The sequence below is a fragment of the Camellia sinensis genome, unplaced genomic scaffold, assembly GCF_055761805.1.
Source record: "Camellia sinensis isolate YWXY unplaced genomic scaffold, ASM5576180v1 Unanchor10, whole genome shotgun sequence".
Taxonomy (NCBI): domain Eukaryota; kingdom Viridiplantae; phylum Streptophyta; class Magnoliopsida; order Ericales; family Theaceae; genus Camellia; species Camellia sinensis.
In genome coordinates this window covers 4797401-4813654 of record NW_028128988.1, presented here as the reverse complement: position 1 = coordinate 4813654, position 16254 = coordinate 4797401, and the positions used below count along the sequence as shown (strand labels likewise).

The 16254-nt window shown below is 30.3% G+C and overlaps 1 long non-coding RNA gene across 1 annotated transcript; it reads right to left on the bottom strand.

Annotated features, from left to right (window-relative positions):
- Nucleotides 1-13410: 13410 nt before the first annotated feature.
- LOC145814423 (uncharacterized) lies at nucleotides 13411-13920 on the bottom strand. Its single transcript, XR_014357698.1, has 2 exons — nucleotides 13815-13920; nucleotides 13411-13663 (listed from the first exon to the last, which is right to left on the bottom strand). It is a non-coding gene; the product is annotated as an uncharacterized LOC145814423 (long non-coding RNA).
- Between the last annotated feature and the right edge of the window lie 2334 nt (nucleotides 13921-16254).

The window sequence follows — 16254 nt, the reverse complement described above, 5'->3', positions numbered from 1 at the left end:
TTTTAACCCAAAAAAATAAAACTTAAATCTTATAGCTCCAAAAAATTAAAAATAAACTTAAGATCTAAGTGTCCTTCATTTATGCCAACAAGGCACGTGGGATTTGTGATAGGCACACCCACCAAATAATGAGTTCCATACTTATTTAATACAAATAGATGAAAGTTGACCACTTTTAAATTTTATTTTATTGTAAACAGTTTGTTCGAGGAAGTCACATGGGTGGCCTTCACAACTTTTTTACTATTATTATTATGAAAATATTATTTATCCACCTTTTAAGGTGGTTGACTATGTTTAGATTGATTCTTTTCAAACAATGAATCAATCTTAAACCAACAAATTTCAATAAAAGAACTTATAAAAGGTGAGATTTTGATTCTTTTTATTTCATGAAAATGAAGGTGTTTCATTTGATAAGATTGTAATATATTATCAAAATTCAAAACTAACAGCCTATAAGATTAGAATTTTGTTCTTCTAATCACCTTTTTTTATTAATGTGCAATAGTGAGAAACCAACTAGATATTAAATGCTGGGTAGGGAACTCACACAAGTGAAGATCCCGTAATCTTTCACAACTATCATGAAATTAATATCTCAGATATAAATATATTTTAATGTTGATACAATAGGTATTAGACTTATTTTAAGAATAAATATATAATTTCTTAATTAAAGTTTTAAAATGTTAATAAATATACCAAAGTAATATATACATATTTCCTATTTTGTTATAAAAACATTTCTAAAAATATTTACTGATTAAAAATTAAATTGTGTTTGAAAATATCTATGAGCTCCAAAACATTAATCTAAATTTCTTATTTTCTAAAAATTTTAAAATATTAAGAAGTACAAATATCATAGAAATATAGGTCCGTCTAACCATATATATGATTTTTGAAATTTAAAAATCTTAATATAATAATGAAAATCAAAAAAGAAATTTATCAATGTTTTACTCATCATATCTAACCTAGATCTGAGTCAAAATATATCATTCTTTTTTTAAAAAAACAAACAATATATATGACGTCTAAAGAATTATAAACTTTTTAACGGTCAGAATAATTATGATCCATTTATTAATCAAAAAAGAAATTTCACATGGCACGTATAAAAAGAAATTAAAAAAATGTGTAGCACATATTTTTATGTCACGTTTAAAAATACATGTGTCATGCTTAAAAATATATATTGTTTAATTTTTTTAAAAAAATAATATCTAACCCTTCTATTTATTTTAATTTTTAAAAATATGTGAAAAGTATATTTAGATTATAATTTATTTATTTATTTTTGTTTTGGCATTTTGTGTTTCTTATTGATAGTTTTTAGGGCTATATTATTAGCAAGACCAATAAATAAATAGGTGAGGTGATTCACGAGTTAGACATAAATCAAGACAATTATTTCACAGTAATATGAAAAATATTAATTAATTTATTAATTAACACATCAACTAAATATAATATTAAATGAAACTATGTTAATTAGTTGAATCCACATCAAGTGTTAACTTTTCGAAATTAGTGTTTTGGATGAAAATAAAAAAAATTATGACATGTTCTCTTTTTAATCATTATTAATTGTCACCGAAAGACGTTGCATGTTACTTTTAGATAGGAAAGGAAAAGGCGCGTGGCTTTAATTGATTTTAGAAAAAAGATTAAGATTCTTAATTTAAGTCTCACAATGAGTTGATAGATTATGTGTCAATTTTTATAGGTTACAAACTCAATCATATAATCTTATTATGCCTTTGTTGTAATGGCTCAATTTTTTTTTTCTTTCATTATATAGTCAATGCATAATTTAATTGAATAAATTTTTTAATTTGATTTCTGTGTAAATTTTGTGAGAAAAAAATTTCAATTTTGTACTTTTTAAAAATGGTTTCCGATCTCAGAAAATTATGATATTTTTATATGTTGTTCCTATATGAGTCTAACATGTTGGATAAAAATTTCAAAATTAAATGATGATATTTATTTTATGAAAATTCGTGGATTAATTAGTGTTCAGTTTAATTTATAGTAGAATTTCGTTATTAAATTTTGAATGTTTAGACATGACTTGAGATAAATTTGTTGGATCTATTTTGGTATATAATTGGACAATGTTTGCCTTATAGGTAAGAATTTAATTCGAGACTCCTGACTAGATTCAACTTAATTTGAATTTGTTTATGACTCATGTTTAACTGTTTAATCCTTTTTAATTATGTGATTGGAAGTGTCCACCTTGAGAGTTGTTATTATTCATTATATGGGATTATAATATATATCTGAGAGCTGAATTTATGGTGTGTACCATATGGTGAAAAATCATATATTTTTATAGTGAATAAAAATAGGTGTATATTTCGTAATCTATATTTTGTGATGTATAAAAATATTATATTTTTGTGATCAGAAAAATTATATCATTTTATAATTTATGTTATAAAATTTTAAAATATTATTATAAAATTGATCGTATCAATTGATAGATGACAGCCCACGATGGGCTGCCCCCAACCCTCTTTCTCTTTTTCCTTCTACTTCTTTGTTCTTTGTTTTTCTTTCTTAAGCAGGAGCTGTCTCTCTCTCCTATGCGTCTCTCTTTCTCTAACCTTTATTATTGCTCAAGCTTTAAACTTCGAGCGGGAGTCTTTAGAATAAGATTTGGTAAAAATTTTGTAAATAAAAGCTGGAGAACTCACCATGTACTCTTCGTAGCGGAAGTCTCGGATTGAAAATCGGGCACAATTTGTCTCCGAAATCAACTCTTCTTCATTATTTGAGGTAAGAATTTTCTTCATATTATTGCTTTAAATCTATGTTGGGAATAATTTGAAAAAATATATTATTATAGGAGGTATTGTGTATATATTATTCTCAGATTTTGTTTGGATAATTTTTGAAAAAAAATCATGTTGAAATGTTAGTAATATCTGTGTCTTGAACTTGATTTGGGAAAATCATCTTGTGTTGATAAATTTTGTTAAAAATCCGAGATTAAATTTTAATAGTTGTATGCTTGGTATCTATATCATGTTATGATTATATAATTTATTTTGAGAAAAAAAAATAATATTGAAATATTATCTCATCTTTGATTTTGAAATTTATTTTTGAGAAAAATAAATAGATGTTGATGAATATTGTGTAAGTTGTTAAGTTGGAATTATAGAGCTGTTTTGGGATTAAAAACCCTAAAAGTGTTGTATTCATGATGTTCTATTAATGGCGATATATTTATGATTAAATTTTGTTCATTTTTGTGAATGTGAAAAATATGAAATGTGGACTTTTGAACTCACAACCTTGAAAATGTTACCCTTAGGCATATTTCATAATTTTTGATGTAAATATCATGTTGATTAGTTAATTTTAGAAAAAGTTGTGAAATTGTTATTGATAGATAATTTGGGGGGGGGGGAAATTAATTAACTTTTTAAGGAGCTTGGCATATGGTTATGTTGAAATATAGTTATGTTTGAGAGATAAGACATGTGAAGTTATGTTTGGTATTATTAATTTAGAAAATTTTGAATATAATGAACTTACTAATTTGATGGATTAAATTAGTTTGGTTCATATTTTATATCTTTTATAATTAAAAGTGTATTATTGAGATTATACCATAAGTTTTAATATAGTAGGATGGAAATGGTAATATTCAATAAGTATGAGATTTGGTGAAAATCATATTGGTTATCTTGGTTGAGGTGGAACAAAGTTGATTGAGAATTTTGTGTGAGTCAAAACAATTGGGAAATTGATTATTAGTTTTACTAGTTAGAGTATGCTAATATGTTATTTTTGTACCTCAAATTCATATATGAGATACTTGATTTGTAAATTGAGGGTTTGACTAAATTAGGAGTTGATTGCCTATAATCTTGCTATTAAATGTATTTTCTGTATATACGTTGCATGTGGGTATTTGAAAGTGAGAAAGCTCTAATTCGTGAAAGATCCTAAATGTTAATGTTTTGGGAGTTGTTGGATTATTTGGAAAAGATTATGTTTGGTTTTAAAATTGTTGAGTTTAATGAAAAATTATGTAAATTTTGAAAGTTTGGCTTTAAAAAGTGGAATATGGATTGTTTCAAAGTGTTGGGAATCATGGAGGATTCCAAGTCATGGTTGTATGTTGGATTATATATCCATGTTGTTATCTTTTAATTAATGCATTAGAGATAACTGTTTTGGCTATCGGTGGATGATAGTATTGATTGTTGTAGAAATTACATGTGGATTGGGTGAACGGAAATTAACTTCTCATACACATTGCATGGAACATTGTTGCGTACTTAATCATTGGAAATGAATTGTTTTGAGAAAAGTGGGTGAATATTTTGGTAAATCTGGATAAGAGATATGGTTACTTCAAATTAAGTTGGCTTATGTATTCATGGTGAAAGTCCTAAAAACCGCGCGTATACATGGGTGTTGATTCGGTGGACGAAATTTTTGTGAAATGACAATAGTACCGCTTGTATAACTTACGTTTACATGGGTGTTGGTTTGCGATTTTTTGTAGACGAAATTTCCGTGAAACATTATGCTTGATAGAGATTCCCAAAATGTGTATTTACCGCTTATTTTCTACTTTGAAAAAAAGGCATGCATATAACTTGTGTTATAAACTTTGGCATCACATTCGTTTTGAAAAGAATATCTTGTTGACATTAAAGTATGTTAATTTATTTAAGTTAACAAGTATGGTTAATTAATTAAATTTGAATTTAAGGAATTAGGTAATAAAATCATAAAGTTATAACATGGTATGACTTTATATATATCTGTTTGGTATCACTGTATCGCTGGACCTACATGTTTTTTAATGTTATAATATGAGATTGCTTAGTAAACTAGTAGTTTGCTCACCCCCTATCTGTACATGTATACAAGAAATGCTTTTTGGATTTGAAGATCGAATAGCTGGTTTTACCATTTCATAGTTATAATGTAGTAATGAATTATAATACTCCATTTGTTTATTTGGCTTAGTGCCGTTCTTTGTAAGGAGCAGTGCTCTCTCATTTATTGTAAGCTTTGGGGCGTTCCATTTATAATGATTATGTAATATTAATTGAAATACACGGAGAGTGGGATTATGGTTTCGTCCATGGTATTTTCTTATGTAGACTTGTGAAAAGAAAATGGATTTGAAAAAGATTTTTATAATTAATTGAATGAGAATGAAGTTTCTGTTTTTTTTTAAAAAAAAATCTCACGCTTTGGCTAGTTAATTTCTGCCTAATTAATCTTTGAAAATCAGGGTGTTACATTTGTGAGTAAATTGAGAGACTTAAATTTTGAGTTTATGACGTTTCTCTTCACTTTAGTGGGAAATTCTATGAAAACACACTTCAAAAAAGGAGTGTATCATATTCCCAGTTACGACTTTTGTGATGCTTGGTTATAATCGATTGTAATATTGGTTTTGACTTGGTTACTACCTATTAGGGAATTGGTTAGGACTTTGTTATGATTTATTATGGTTGTTATTTTTTTTATCTGCAAAAGTTAGTGACTATTGTGTTTTTTCTTATTTATTTATTTATTTTTATTTTGGTTATGATTAAAAAAAGTCTTTAGTTATGACACAAGTGGCGTTTGGTTATGACTCATTTTGATGTTGACTATGATTTATTGTGGTGTTAATTATAATTCATTAGGGTATTTAGTTATGACCCATTTTGATTTCTTTAGTTTTGACTGAAAGTGGTTTGATTAAGACACTTTGTAGTGCTATTGACATCATAAATTATTATAACTTGCATATGGTGCACCAAAAAAAAAAAAAAAAAAAGAGTTGTATTGTAGAAATTTTTTAACATTCATTCTCAATTATAATGGCGTTACCATGATGGAAAATGATATACAAGTTCACTTTTTAAACCCAATGATGTGTAAGTGAGATGATTGGTTGATGATAGAGAAGATATAAGAAAAAATGTTACTTTAGATATTCTAGTTAAGTGCCACATCATTAAATTTAAAAAGTGAGTCTAATTTTTTAGGTTGGATAATAATGTTCAATTCATATTTATCCGTATATGTTTACTTATAGTAACTTAATTTTCTCTCCATGTGGATAAAGAAGAGAAGGCTGTGATGAATCTAATTCCAGCATCGTGGAAGATACTATGGGATGTGTGGGATGTTCGGATGCTGGTTCTATTTAGTCTCACTTTACAAATCATTATTTTTGTCTTTGGCAAACGTAGAAAGAATATGGCGTCACAATGGATTAATGTGATTGTTTGGTTGGCCTACATAATGGCCGATTCAGTGGCAACTATTGCCCTCAGCAAGCTCTCAGATACCCAAAATAATATTCCTAATCCTAATAATGCATTACAGGCATTATGGTCACCCTTACTTTTATTGCATCTTGGTGGCCCAGATACTATAACTGCTTTTTCATTAGAAGATAATCAATTGTGGATAAGGCACTTTTTGGGCATGGGTATTCAAGCTACTGTGGCAATTTATGTCATTGTTATGTCTTGGAGGCATTTCTGGTTTTCATTTATGTTAGTTCCCGCATTCGTGGCTGGAATTATTAAGTATGGGGAGAGAACATGGGCTCTTAAGTTAGCATGCCGGGATGGGTTCAGAAGCTTTGTACCCTTTTCTCTTGATCTATATGATCTATACAAACGTAAACCTGCTCGCCTTATCAAACAAGATGAGAGAGATGAATTTTTAGGTATGGCCTGCATACTGGTGGAGAGATTTAAAAATTATATAGAGAATTATGACATTGGTAGATATGCATTCATGCCACGGTATCCTAACAAAATATTTCTGAATGCAATGAATCTGGGTGATGATACATATATTGGGGATATATTGGAGGTTGAAATAGGGCTCATGTACGATTTGTTATACACAAAAGCACCCATAACATTTACCAAGAGAGGGTGCATTTTTCGCTCTATCAGCTTCATGTGTACGGTGTCTGTGTTGGTAGGACTCTTCCAGCTTATCGCCATGGAAGCGAAGTGGCACAAGCAGCACTACTCCATGGTTGATATTATCATCGCAGGGGTATTATTGGTCGGAGCTCTAGCTTTGGAGATTTATGCAGTCATTTTGTTATTATTCTCTGATTGGGCGATGCTTTGGCTAATTAAGTGCGGCAGAGGCAAATGGGCAATCCAATTGTTGCAGAAATTTCCTTGGTTTTTTGAAAAGAAGAAGTGGTCTAAAAATATGGGGCAAATCGATCTATTCGAAGAGGAAAACAAGCGTCCAAAATGGTGTAGAATACTTGAGTGGTTGGGGATTCAGGACGAGTTCCAAAGGCACATGCATAGTATCCCTCCGACGCTATATCCTATGATTAAACAATTTATTTATCGTGCCGCAAACAACTCGATTGACCTTGGGAGTCTTGAGGGGTTCTTTGGCTCTATAGCTTTTCATGACCAAATTATTATTATGCACTTCATAACAGATATATTATACGGTTTTTTTGATGATGCTAGTAAGTCAGAGTCAGATTTAGAGTCGGCTACAGGCACTTCCGAAAATAGTGCTAACTCATGTGGACATCATGATGACAAGGAAACATGCAAAACTCTATCAAATTACATGATGTATCTACTCCTCACCTGCCGTTCGTAGTTGCCCATTGTTGTATCGGATAGGCAGTTGATGGCTTACATACGCAATGCCCGTTTTCGTTTCAGGTATATTACAGTTTTTGTTTCAGGTATATTACCGATGTTATCACTACAGCAAATTATGATTTGAGACAAAAAAAAAAAAAAAAAAAAAAATTAGGAACAATATTACTTTTTAGGGACAAAATATTTTTATTACAAAAAATGTTATTATTTTATTTTTAGCGATAAAATTAGATATTTAGTGATGAATTATTAGGCTCTGTTTGGTTGTGCTCTGTAATCAGTTTTCTACCCGTGTGTTGGAGCATGATGTTTGGTTTCGTTTTCAAATCAATTTTCTACACTTTGCAGAGAGAACTCTGATGCACAGGCGCCTTTTTTGTCCACCCGGTTGTCCACCCGGATGACCACCCGGATGTCCACCCGGATGTCCGGCTGATTTCCAGATTTTTTTTTTTTTTTTTGCAATTGATTTACATAATCGGGACAAATATTTTCTGAAAATTTTTAAATTTTTTATGTGCTTTAAAATAATTTTGAGTTGTATGTTTAGTTATGAGTTGTAAATTTTTGTATCACATATCAAATGTCACATCAATAATTCCCCACTCAAATCAAACCTCTTTTCCAAAACTATTTTCAAAACTCTTTACCAAACAAATTTTCTACACTCAAATCATAATTCCACAACACACAAACTCAAAATACAACTCATACTCTCAAATCACATTTACAAAACTCTACCAAACGCTACCTTAGCCTTTTGAAACCAAAAGTTTTGTCTCAAAAAAGAAAAAAAAAAAAAAATCTATGAGAACAAATTATTTTGTCCTTACAAATGTATTTATTAGTGATATTTTAAAAGTTTGCTCCTAAAAACTCATTTTTTTTACTTTTCAGTATGACTTTTTTCATCTGCCCTCACGACAATTGAAATTAATCCCTAAATATTTTTTAGAACAAAATTTATATTTTTAAAGATAAAAAAATTTAATTTTTAAAACTCTTATATGTAGAGAAAAGAAAAGACGAGCCAGAGAAGAAGGACGCAAATGGTCTCTCTCGGATATGATAAAAGATTTCAATGAGGTGGCAAGATCTTTTTCTCTTGAAAAAGAAAAAAGACAAGGAGCCAAATTGGATTTCGCACAGGCGATGGATTCTTTCAATGAAGATGTGATTATTGAACTCGTCGACCAAGGTAATAATGAGGTGAAATGGGAAAAATTGAAAATCTTGTGGTTGGCCATGTTATGCTACGCTGCAATTAGTTGTCCAAAAAATTACCATCTTCAACAGCTTAGAGAAGGTGGCGAACTCCTCAATTTGGTTTGGTTCCTTATACCGCAGTCTCGTATAATTTATGGCGCAGACACCTTCGCTCTAAACGGCTTCTTCAATAAGTATTTTCAATCAATGTCGGATGTCGGAAGGTTGAGGCCGCTACACAATGAAGGCTCTTAAAAAAAAAAAAGTTTATTTGCATTGGTAATATTTTATTTTGTATATTTTGGTTGTTTTAAAAAATTAAAAGATCCCATTAAATGAAAAAAAAAATGTTTAATACAATAGTAATGTTATGTTATTGGTATCATCATCCAATAATATCCTGTCATTTACTTTCTCATATATATATGGCAATATAGTTATATTTTGAGGTTACTTGTCTTTGGTGAATTTTTTAAACATTTTAAGCAGATTTTTTTTTTCTTTCTTTTTAGATTCTCTTAATCTAAATAAATTTAAAAAGTAAAATATTTGTGAATTTTTTTATATAAAAAAATTGATTAAATATAAAAAATTAAAAAATTTAGTACATTTTTCACACACACAAAAAAAAAATATATATATATATATATATATTTTTAGGTGCATCTAAGAAAATTACTAAAATATATATATAAAAAATTCACCAAGAAAAAAAAAACTATTAAAAATTTAGAACCAAACACAATAAATGTTATTAGTTTAAAAGTTGTTTTTTGTTTTTAAAATTTGTAAAACTTAAATTTATAAAGTGATCCCCATTCAACAAAATTGCTGAAGTCGCCACTCTTATCTAATCACTTGCATTAGTAATTTGTAGAGGTAGTAAATGGGCGAGTTAAAACAAGTTAGGTAATAAAATAACCCAACTTGCCCATTTATTGGTTGGGTTTAAACGGGTTGGGTTAAATTGAGTGTGAATTAGACAAATCAACTTGACTAACCCGTTTACTTTAATGAACTTATTTTGTAATATATTCACATTTTAAAAATAGTAAAAAATGGTGCCAAACAAAAAATGTCATAAATAGTTTTTAGAAAAATACATACACATGTACATAGTCCTATATGGGGGGGGGGGGGGGGGGGAGAATTAAAATTTGAACCTAAACACATATATAACAATATATATGTTTTGTGTTTTCATATGTATAGACTAGCGGGTGACACATGCATTTATATGCACAATTAGAATAAGTAAAAATAAAAATAAATAATAAAAAAATTAATATTCTAATATGTATATGTTGCTTAAGTGATGTGAGATTTCTTAATGAAACCGAAGGTCTTAGATTAAAATCTCTTTCAACACTTTATGTAATTTTTGTTTATAGGATAAAAAAAATATGCCACGTGGCATGAGAAGAAGGCTTTGATACCAAATCTAGCATTCATTTAATAATAGTATAGAAGATAGATAGATGTGTATATCTTTTATACTTCTATTTATACTATTATTAAAAGTGAACAATTCACTTGATGTTATGAACCTCTTCTCTTTTTGCCAAGTGACCTTCTCTTCTTGCACTAAGTGTCAATTTCTCTATTCAAAAGGAAAAAAGATCATAGTTACACAAGGGGGCATAAGACCGCAACCAGTGACAACTGATTGACGTAATAAAAAACACTTTTCATCACTTAAACAACATAGAAAATATATTTTAAATTTAAAATTAAAATTTATATTTTAAACACACCTATCAAGTGTGCTTACATTCCTAGTATATATAGATGCATGCAAATAGAACTAGAAGTAGTTGAAGAAAACAATTTAAAAATCAAAGTTAGAGGGAGAGATAAATATTGTTCAAAGAATTTCGTTGCCAAACACATTATATCCAAACAATCAGAAGCAAACCAGATTTTTTTTAAAAAAAAAAAAAAAGAAAAAAAAAGTTAGAGAGAGATGCAATGGGTTGTAGATAATTTGTTTTGTTTGGCTTCTGTTTCATACCATCTAAAAATCTTGTACTAATTAATTATTCATGCTATTCAATAAAGAATTTATCTTCTCTCTCCCTCTAATATAATAATAGGGTCTAAACCCATAAAATTATAGACAGATTGGCGGGTTCAGGTCAACCTATAGGCAGATTGGCGGGTTCAAGTCAACCTTCCTATTTCTAGAAAATTTGTAAAGGGAGTTCGAATTTCTTTAGCTTTCGTTTCCATACAAAACTTGATATATTTGATTTTTCTTATTTTTCATGTTTTGCAAATATTTTTAAAATCCTAAAAATCTATAAATGGACAATTATTGTCGTCGTTCTACCCATCTTTTCAACATTTTCCTTCCTGTATCAGAAGTGCAATTTGTCATGTGTTTTTTCATTCTTTATGCTCACCAACTTGTGAGTCGATCGAAAATAAATAGAAAATTCCAATGAATGTTTTGTAATAAAATAGCTCTTGCCAAACTTAACTTATTAATCTATAAAGTTCACTCGCAGAAAATAGTTTACAATTAAGGTGTTGTTTGGCAAAATTTATAGTTTATTGTTTTTTTTGTTACAAGAAACAATAAATATGTTTATATTTATTTTTAGTAAAAATGAAAACAAAAAATATGTTTCATATATAAATATTTTAAAATTTATTTTGAAAACAAGTGAAAATAGAAGCTACGGGAGGTGATTATCAACAATTAAAGATGGTGGCTAGAGGTGGTTATTAGCAAGGAGAGATAATGGCCAAAGATGATTGTTGACCACAAGTGATTAGAGATGATAACCGGCCAACTGCCTAAAGTTGTAGTTGAAAGTGCTTTTCAATAAAACGTGGTGGCCAAAGATCATTATTGCTTGTAAGAGGTAGTTTATGGCGATAAAAGGTAATAAGTGGTTGCGGGATGTGGTAGCCGCACTACTACAAAATCATAAATAGATTACGAATTTTAAGTGTGATGTATGCTATTTAATCACGGATTTTTTTATTTTGTCAAAGTATGATCTTAAGAGTGTAATTGTTAAGGTTGCTTTTTTTATCACACTTTTTGATTGTCATTAAAAGATAATTCCATCAAGTGTTTTGATCGTGATAATAAACATTTAAATCACAGATTCTAAGTGTGATTAATAATCAATAAAACCTGAAAATAAACTTAAATAATCCATAATTAATAATGAGATAAGATCACAGTTATATAGATTTCTCATCACAGTTAGTGCGTGTGATAAAAAAAAATGATTCAACCACAAAATGTAACTATCAATTACAGCATATAAATCGTGATTAAGATATGAACAAAACTAATAGTATCTAAAATATAATCAACATTATTTGTACAAAAATTTCCTTTGAATCGCAATATTGATCACATATGAATAACTAATAATCTCATATATTTCATAAACGAAACTCGAATGTTGAAAAAATATATACAATGAAAATTAAGGAATAAAAGGTTTTTTATTGTGATTACACAATAAAAATCTCATTAAAAAAATTAAAAAAACTTAAGAAAAACTCAAAGCTCTTGAATATTTAGTCTTCTTTGACTATATTTTTCATTTCTCCAAGCAATTTCTGACCTAAATAATGAAAATACAAATTAGTTCAAAAGTCGCTAGAAGTATAGAAATAAACTTACTCATTTGTTCAAAATTAAAGAAACCAAAAATTAGAAGAAAAAAAGTCTAAAAAGTTTATAGGATTTATCAGAGTTTGAATTAATCAACTAGACTTGAAATTAAATGCAGGGGTAACATCATCTAGATACATCAACTGGATAGGTAAGGAAAAATATAAATTCTTGATAAGTGATCTAAGAACAAAGAAGAACGGATTAAAATAGAGAGAGAGCTGAGCAATACACTATACAAAAGAGGGATACTTCGGTGTTTTGTTGACATGTCAAGCATTTTCTAGGAAAAAGAATATCACAGAATCACATTACTCTCTTAATCAAGAGAACAGCCCTTCGAGTTGGGGCCAACGAAATAATTCAAACTCCATCATGTGAAAAATAGAGAAAGGGTAGTTCATATAAAAATGAATTAGGGTTCAGGTTAGGGATGAAAGAGCACTAACGTAGTGCTTGGCCAATCCCAAAATAATACAAAAGCCTCAACTTCAATATACTAAAATTTCATTGCGTCAGCTGGCAATAACAGATGATTTTGTCCCTAGTTAGTAGTGCTTATGTTGATGATAAAACTTAACCATGTCCATTAAATAAATAACAAATAGAACAAAAACTAAGGTTAGTAAAAATCAATAGCAATTAAAGTAACTGAGCAGCTAAAAATAAGAACCTTATGCTTGACAATGGGAAAGGGTCATGAACTTTAGAAGATGAAAAGATGGTTCATTATTCTCAGAACATGGTGCTATATATGACGGAATGAATCTTAGAGGAAGGAAGGAATCACAGTGGGGATGAGATTTCAATTCAGAAGTTACTTGTAACTTTGACATAAGACCCAGCTATGTTTGCCATTTTCAGAGTGTTGTGTTACAATTATTACCTCCTCTCTGAAAACAAAAAAAAAAAACAAAGGTACTATGATTAGTGTAAACAATCTCTAAAACACTATGATTAAGCAAGAAGCTGAACAGAGGCAATACATTTAAATAAAAAATGAAAAGGAATCAACATGAAGAAAGAGCAAATGAGATCGCCATATACATAGGAAAATTTGTATGTGTATATATATACACACATCTACACAAAGTCACAAGCATCTAGTAGTAGGCAAGCACTTTGTAAAGGTCTTCTAATAAACTATATTTGCATTCAAAAAAAGCCACCCATAATTGGAGACCTAAAAGAAGTGACAACAAAGCAAAATGGATTAAAGGTCAACAAGATTTGACTCAACTTGCTTGGCTAATACTGCAAAGATATATTATAATTATAGGCAGCTTCCATGCATGCAGCTAATTGTTGGTTACTGTGTTTAAGCCATGGGATACCTGGTTTATTAGGTATGCTAGTGAATACTCTTGGCGAACTGACGCTTGTAAAAACAAGACATCAACTCAAGCTATTCAATTTCCTTCTTGGAATTTTGTTTCTCCTGTAGAACAAAGAAAGATGTCATTAATGAGCACTCGAACAAGTTCATGGATGACACCAAAGCAAATGACTAGAAGAACTTCGCATGTTTACAGCCCTATAACATGAGCACTAGGCAAGCAAATGAATGAAGCATTCACAATCTAAAAAAATATTCATCAACAACATCAAGTTTCAAAGCTTGAATAAGAATTGGCTAGAACATCTAAAGAATGAGAAACAAATAAAACTATCATACTGAGTATCTAGAGTCAGTTACAAAAGAAGTGGCAATTCCTATCATTGGTAGAGATACAGATTGGAATAGCATACCTAGATCTTCTAGAGCTACTGCTTCAACTGATTATTCAGCTCTCCCTGCTGAGCTGCACATGCTCTAAAGTCGTAGAAACACCAAAGATTAAGTGCACGTCTATGTATCCAACCCAAATTGCCATGTAACAGATAGCAGCACACGACCCAACAAGCTGTAAAAGTTAGTTGCAAAAACCAGAACACATGACAAACACAAATTACTGAAATCAAAAAGGTAGAGAAAAATGAGAACCACAAATAAGCTTTAGCTAAAGAATCTATAAGTTCAGAGCATCCCCATGAACTATGAAGGGTCATATCGCTGCCCAAAATTAAAAAGGCAATGACACTAACCTATATGCATATAAATATAGACACCTAGATTATACACTCACATAATGAGATTAAATCATTAGAAAGTTAAAGCACCTAGAACTAACGTAGCATGAAAGCTCGACTTTTAGAAAATTAAAAGCTGAAGTCACATATGACACATTTGAAATATATGTAAATACTCAATTTATGGTGTACATCAGCCTACCTTGATACATGTTTATTCACTTATAAGAACTTTACCTTCTTATATGAACTAAACATTTCAGAAAATAAAAAAAAGTCAAATAAAATACTGTACATTGAAATATATGTAAACACTTTAGTCAAACAAATCATAAACCTACCGAATTTAGCATTGTCATGAGTTATGGTGTACATCAGCCTACCTTGATATGTGAGAGCTTTACCTTCTTATAAGAAATAAATATATGCACATGTCTCTTGGCCTCATTTCTACCACTAGCACCTAGTTCAGGAGAACTTCGCTTGCCTAGTGCTCATATTGTTGATGAAATTTGGTAATGCTTCACTCAATATGGAGAATATTCCAAATCCTTCACTCAATTTGATGAAAAAAGTGTTTTTCCCTTGATTTGATAAGCATTTTATAAAAGGGATGGAGATGGATTTTGAGCAATTTTTCATCAAATTTAAATTTGATAGGGGAAAAAAAAAAGGTTTAAGGATTGAAAAAGAACTATTTTAGTTGCAGCACAGCAGACTGCTAATTTTTTACCCTACAATCGTCAACCAAGAAAGGTTAATTCAAATATGATTCTTCATGTAAGAAAGGGAATGTGGAATTTGACTAAACTTTGGAAAGAAAAGTAGTCTTGCCTAATTAACTGTGGATAACATATGCAAATACAATGAAAACTTAAGAGCCATGACAAAGTGACGATTGCATTTATAAGGTAAAATGTTTATCTTACAGCAGCCTTGGCCTCATCTATCAATCTCCAAACACCAGGTCTGGGCTCCACTTGCCCATTAACAACACAAATCCATTTTCTTGGAAATCATTCATCCAGAATAATCAGTCACATAGGTGAACTAACAAGTAATCATAAATGAAGAATAAATAAATTCCGACTTACAGTTCCAGATTTGATAATTTCCTTGTATCTTTCAGTCTTCCAATCCTACAGATAAATAACCCTAAAAAGTCCATAAATATAGCTGCCAACTAATTGATGATACAGATTTTAAAAAAATCTCTTTGATTTGGAGGAATTTACATAAATATAGCCAATTCATCTCTGTTAAAGACCATGATCTCTTCCCCCTTTTCCCCCCCAATTCTTCTCTCCAATAGGAGAGCTTTGAGAATAATTACGACAAAATTACTATTGGTAACTTTGAGAAAGTGGCATTGGCACTGTCTGTGAGACGCTCGAGCAGACACAACCTTGCCTTCCAAGCTCATCGGATCACCCTCCATGGAAAACAACGACGAAGTACCATTGTCTGCCACCAATGATGTTACCCTAGAATCAGTCCGACGGAGAGATGGACTTCCCGTCGTCCCGAACATGGCGGACCTGGAGACTTCCCTAGGAGGGCTTCCTAGAGATGCAGGAGATAAGCGCACTAGAAGCTTCGATCACTCGCGGAGTCCAGACGGACACCGTCGGCGAAGAAAGCCGCACGCTCGACGCTTGGAGCACAAGTTGAGAGACCAAGACGCCGTCATCCAGAGAATGGCAG